General features: G+C 47.6%; 1 non-coding gene across 1 annotated transcript; it reads right to left on the bottom strand.

Annotated features, from left to right (window-relative positions):
* Positions 1 to 1,879: 1,879 nt before the first annotated feature.
* On the bottom strand, positions 1,880 to 1,951 carry trnaw-cca (transfer RNA tryptophan (anticodon CCA)). Its single transcript has one exon. It is a non-coding gene; the product is annotated as a tRNA-Trp (tRNA).
* Positions 1,952 to 5,250: the final 3,299 nt, after the last annotated feature.

Raw genomic sequence — 5,250 nt, 5'->3', positions numbered from 1 at the left:
TTTACACATAGACAAAGAAGATACCATGGTCTCATTCGATGTAACAGCACTGTTCACCTCTACTGACAAAACTCTAGCCAGAGAAACAATAGCCAACCTGCTGGACATACAGAACAGACAACAGGCCATTGAACCTATCAACAAAGACGGCATACTTAAACTACTGGACCTGTGCCTCACAACACACTTCACATTCAACAACCAGATATACGAACAAATCAACGGAACACCCCATGGGCCCACCGATCTCTGCACTCATAGCAGAAGCAGTAATGCAAAGGTTAGAACAAACAGTCTTACCACAAATTCAATCCAAACTCTGGGTCAGATATGTGGATGACACCTTTGTAATCATTAAGAACACAGAAATAGAGAACACACACCGGATCATCAACGCCACACTCACAGGAATCTGATTCACGAGAGAGGAAGAAAAGAATAACCAACTCCCATTCCTAGACGTGATGGTACAGAGAACACCGAACGGAGAATTCACCATAAAGGTATACAGGAAAGCCACACACACAGACCAAGTCCTGAACTATGAAAGCAACCACCCCAACACACACAAACGAAGTTGCATCAAGACACTAATCAAAAGGGCCACAACACACTGCAGCACACCAGAACTGCAAAAAGAGCGAGAAGAACACTGTATTCGCCAAAAACGGATACCCACGCAATTTCATCAACAGATGCCTAAGAGAAAGACAACGGAACGAGGACATGCCGCAACCCGAAGGACTAGCCATACTACCATACATAAGGAGCATTTCAGAACTGACAGCCAGACTACTGCGACCACTAGGACTCATAACAGCACACAAACCAACAGCCACTCTCAGACAACAACTCATCAGAAGGAAGGACCCGATACTCAGCATCAGCAAAACCAATGTAGTTTACAAAATCACATGCAAGGACTGCACAAAACACTACATAGGACAAACAGGAAGACAGCTAACGATCTGCATCCATGAACACCAACTAGACATGAAACGACACGACCAGCTATCCTTAGTAGCCACACATGCCGATGACAAGCAACATGAATTCAACTGGGACAACACTACTATTATAGGGCAAGCCAAACAGAGAACAGCCAGGGAATTCCTAGAGGCATGGCACTCATTCACAGATTCTATCAACAAACACATGGAGCTGGACCCAATATACTGGCCACTGCTGCGGACAGCTGGAACTGACAACTGGAAGCTGCAGAGAGAAGCCATTATAAATGCTGGAGGAAACATCACAGAAGCGCTTCACAGGAGGCTCCCAAGCACTGAGGATGTCACCTAGACAGGGGACGAAACGTTTGCAACACAAATTTCCAGCTCGGCGAACAGAACCACAACACAGGTCCCACCTTCCCCAGAAAGAACCCCAGTTATCCAGATACCGGAATACCTCCCTCCTGCACCATCCCTGTAGCCACGCATTTAACTGTTCTCTCTGACTATTCCTCGACTCGCTATCACGTGGCACGGGTAACAAACCAGAGACAACAACTCTGTTTGTTCTAACTCTGAGCTTCCAGCCTCGCTCCCTGAAAGCCTGCCTGACATCTTCATCCTTCTTCCTACCTATGTCGCTGATGCCAACGTGGACCACGACTTCGGTCTGCTCCCTCTCCCCCTTCTGAACCCGGAAAACACGATCAGAGACGTCACTTACCCTTGCACCTGGGAGGCAACATACCAATCGTGAGTCTCTCTCGCCCCCACAAAACCGCCTATCGGTGCCCCATAACGATTGCTCTGCTCTTTTCCAAACTTCACTTCTGAGCAACAGGAGCAGGCTCCGTGCCATCGGCCTGAAACCCATTGGTTACCTCTGCTCAGTCGTCTTCCCCACAAGTATCCAAAATTGACCTCAATGAGCCTGACGTGATTTGAACACGCAACCTTCTGATCTGGAGTCAGACGCGCTACCGTTGCGCCACAAGCTCACGAGGAGATTGGGCCCGCTATTCATGCTTAAGGGAAGTGATCGCACTACAATGATTTTACGTCTGCGTAACAACTGAGATCAACAGTTCAGTCTGTTCTGTCTCTCCACCTCTCCTTCTGTTTCTCGAAACAATTTCCAACTCTACCTCAATAAAAAGCTGAAAGAACTGCGGATGCTGTATATCAGAAACAAAAAACAAACAGTAGTTGCCGATGACCCTTCCATAGAACTGATGGTGATTGGGAAAACGTTGGTTTATATGCAGGAGATATTGTGGGAGGAAGGCGGATGCAGTAAATGATAGATCAGGACAGAGCCCAAAGCGAGGGAAGAACTGTTGGACAGAAAAGGGAGTTGATAACGATCTGCGTGGGAGGGTGAATGGAGACTGTTCGTGGCAGTCATAGGTAGTGTGTAATGAAAGACTATGTGATAACAAGGCTTGGTGTGTGTGGTAGGGACGAGGATGCTATGGATTTCAAGCCCTAGAATTATTGAATTCGATATTGGGACCGGAGGGATGTATGGTCCAAAAGTGTAATATCCGGTGCGCTTCGTTCTGCTGGTGCTGGGCTTCGCTGGGACAATACAGCAAACCTGAGACAGAGATGTTGGCCACGCAACAGGGTGGGGTATGGAATTGGCAGGCAACCGGAAGCTCAGCGTCTTTTTTTGCGGGCAGAACGTAGATGTTCTGTGCAGCAGTCACCCAGTTAATGCCTCGGTTTCCCCAATGTAAATGAGCCCGTATTATGAGCAGCAAATGCAGTAGACTGGGTTGTGGGTAGTGCAGGTAAAGTGCCGCTACACCTGGAAGGTAAGTTTGGGCCCTTCGATAGTCAGGAGGGAGCAGGTAAATGGGCTGATGTCACACATTCGGCAGTTGCAGGGGAAAGTGCCGTTGGACTGTTGGGGTGGGAGTGGAGTTAGGGTTGGTGGGAATGAAGGAAGAGTGAACCCAAGGTATAACACCTGCCCATTTACTTAACCACTGCGCGCCTTTATTGGGAAAAAAAACTACCCAGGTAAGTTTGCGCTACACCAGCTTCCGGGTCCGCTCCGCACTTTTTTCGAAAAAGATATTTAAATTTAAACCATGAAACAAACGTAACCGCGTCTACAAACAGATAGTGCCAAACAGCCCTTACCTGCTCCGCGGAGAGAGTGAGGATTGTTCACTCGTTTGTGGGTGTTGGGATGATTGCTTCTCCGGTTAAGTGTTTGGTTTGCGTGTGTTGTTTTTCTGTCGACGCTAGTTTGAAGTTCCCCATTGACTGTTCGCTCTACTGTGACATCTAGGAATGGCACTTTGTTGCTGTTCTCCTCCTCTTCAAACCAGGAGTCCCCCTCAAGCCACAGTCTCACCACTTGGAACACCAGTATACAGACTAGTCAAAGACCTCCACTGAAGACTAAAACACAAGTCGAAGACTCACGCCACTCCAGTTACTCCATCCAAGAATTCTTGAACACCAAAGACAACAAGATAGAAGAGGATGGAATAATACTGTCCTTTGGCATACAGCCCTGTTCACATCCATTAACATCAACGTGACCAAAGAAAACTGAAGACACTACTTGAAGAACCAAAGACACAAACACCAAACAGCACCAACTTCATCAGCAAAGATGACACTGTCAAGCTCGTGGAGCTGTGCCTTACCTCCCACTTCCTATTCAGTAACAAGACTGACAAACAAATCAACGGAGCAGCCATGAAACCACCAATATCAGGATTCCTAACAGAAGCAATAATGCAGAGTTTCGAACAAACAGCCCTTCCAAAGATCCAACCCAAACTTTGGGTCGGCTACAGTGATGACACTTTTGTCACCACAACGTGAAACAACTTAGAGGAAACCTACAACACCATCAACAATTTCCTTACTGGCATAAAATTCACAAAAGAGGAGAACAACAAAAAGTGTTGTTGTTCTAGATGTCACAGTGGAGCGAACAGTCAATGTTAAATTCAAAACAGCGTCGACAGGAAAACAGCACACGCGAAACAAGTACTTAAGCTGCAGAAGCAATCATCCCAACACATACAAACAAATCTGCATCAGGATGCAATTTCAACGAGCTACTTCACATTGCAGCACCTAGGAACGACGAAGATCAGGAAACAACGATACAGCGCATTTAAGAAGAATGGATAGCCTGCAGCCCCGGGGGAAATTGCGTCCCGGACCGGGAATTGAACCCGGGCCGCGGCGGTGAGAACGCCGAATTCTAACCACTAGACCACCAGGGAGATATAGACCTGTTTTGTAGCTCTGCTAAAAATTGCCTCGCTGCCTGGGAATCGAACCCGGGCTGCAGGAGAAAGAAGACTTTCACCGGTCCATTCATCAATGTAATTTTTTTTGTATCCATTGCTCCCGATGCGATCTCTATAACATTGGGGAGATTGGAGAGTCAAGTCACTTCTCCGGGACACCCGCACCAATCAACCCCATCGCCCTGTGGCCTAACATTTCAATCCACCCTCCCATGCTGCCAAGGACATGCAAGTCCTGGGCCTCCTTCACCGCCGCTCCCTCCCCACCCGAGGCCTGGAAGAAGAACACCTCATCTTCCGCCTCAGAACACTTCCACCCCAGGGCATCAATGTAGATTTCACCAGTTTCCTCCTTTCCCCTCCCCCGACCTTACCTCAGTTCCAACCTTCCTGCTCAGCACTGACCTCATGACCTGTCCTCCTTGCCAATCTCCCTTCCCAACTATCCGCTAAACCCTCCTCTCTGACCTGTCTCCTCTATCCCCACCACCATTCACCTATTTTACTCTTTGCTACCTTCGCCCCAGCACACCCCCCACCCAAATTTATCTCTCCACCCTGGAGACGTCCTGCGTCTATTCCTGATAAAGAGCTTTTGCCCGAAACTTCGATGTTCCTGCTCCTCAGGTGCTGCTTGACCCGTTGTGCTTTTCCAGCACCATTCTCATCTAAACTCTGGCTTCCAGCATCTCCAGTCCTCACCTTTGCCGACCCAATAAACCCAGTTTGCCGATTTCTCATCAACAAATTGACACAAGCAGACACAACTTGTGCAGAAACCCTAGCCACATTACCTTACATTAAATACATCTGTTAAATGGTGTCCAGACAACTCAAACCTCTCAGCATCATGGTAGCCCACAAATCTACCAACACACTTGAACAGCGGCTAATGAACCTGAAATACCCGATACAAACAACTAGCAAACGAATGTTAGTTACAAAATATCATTCAAGGAAATATACACATGAACTCTGCCGCACAGTTATCTGTTGAAAATGTGTTGCTGGTTAAA

Source organism: Hemiscyllium ocellatum, assembly GCF_020745735.1.
Source record: "Hemiscyllium ocellatum isolate sHemOce1 chromosome 27 unlocalized genomic scaffold, sHemOce1.pat.X.cur. SUPER_27_unloc_27, whole genome shotgun sequence".
NCBI lineage: Eukaryota > Metazoa > Chordata > Chondrichthyes > Orectolobiformes > Hemiscylliidae > Hemiscyllium > Hemiscyllium ocellatum.
The sequence above is the reverse complement of the archived record's forward strand: the minus strand, read 5'-3'. Positions and strand labels throughout refer to the sequence as shown.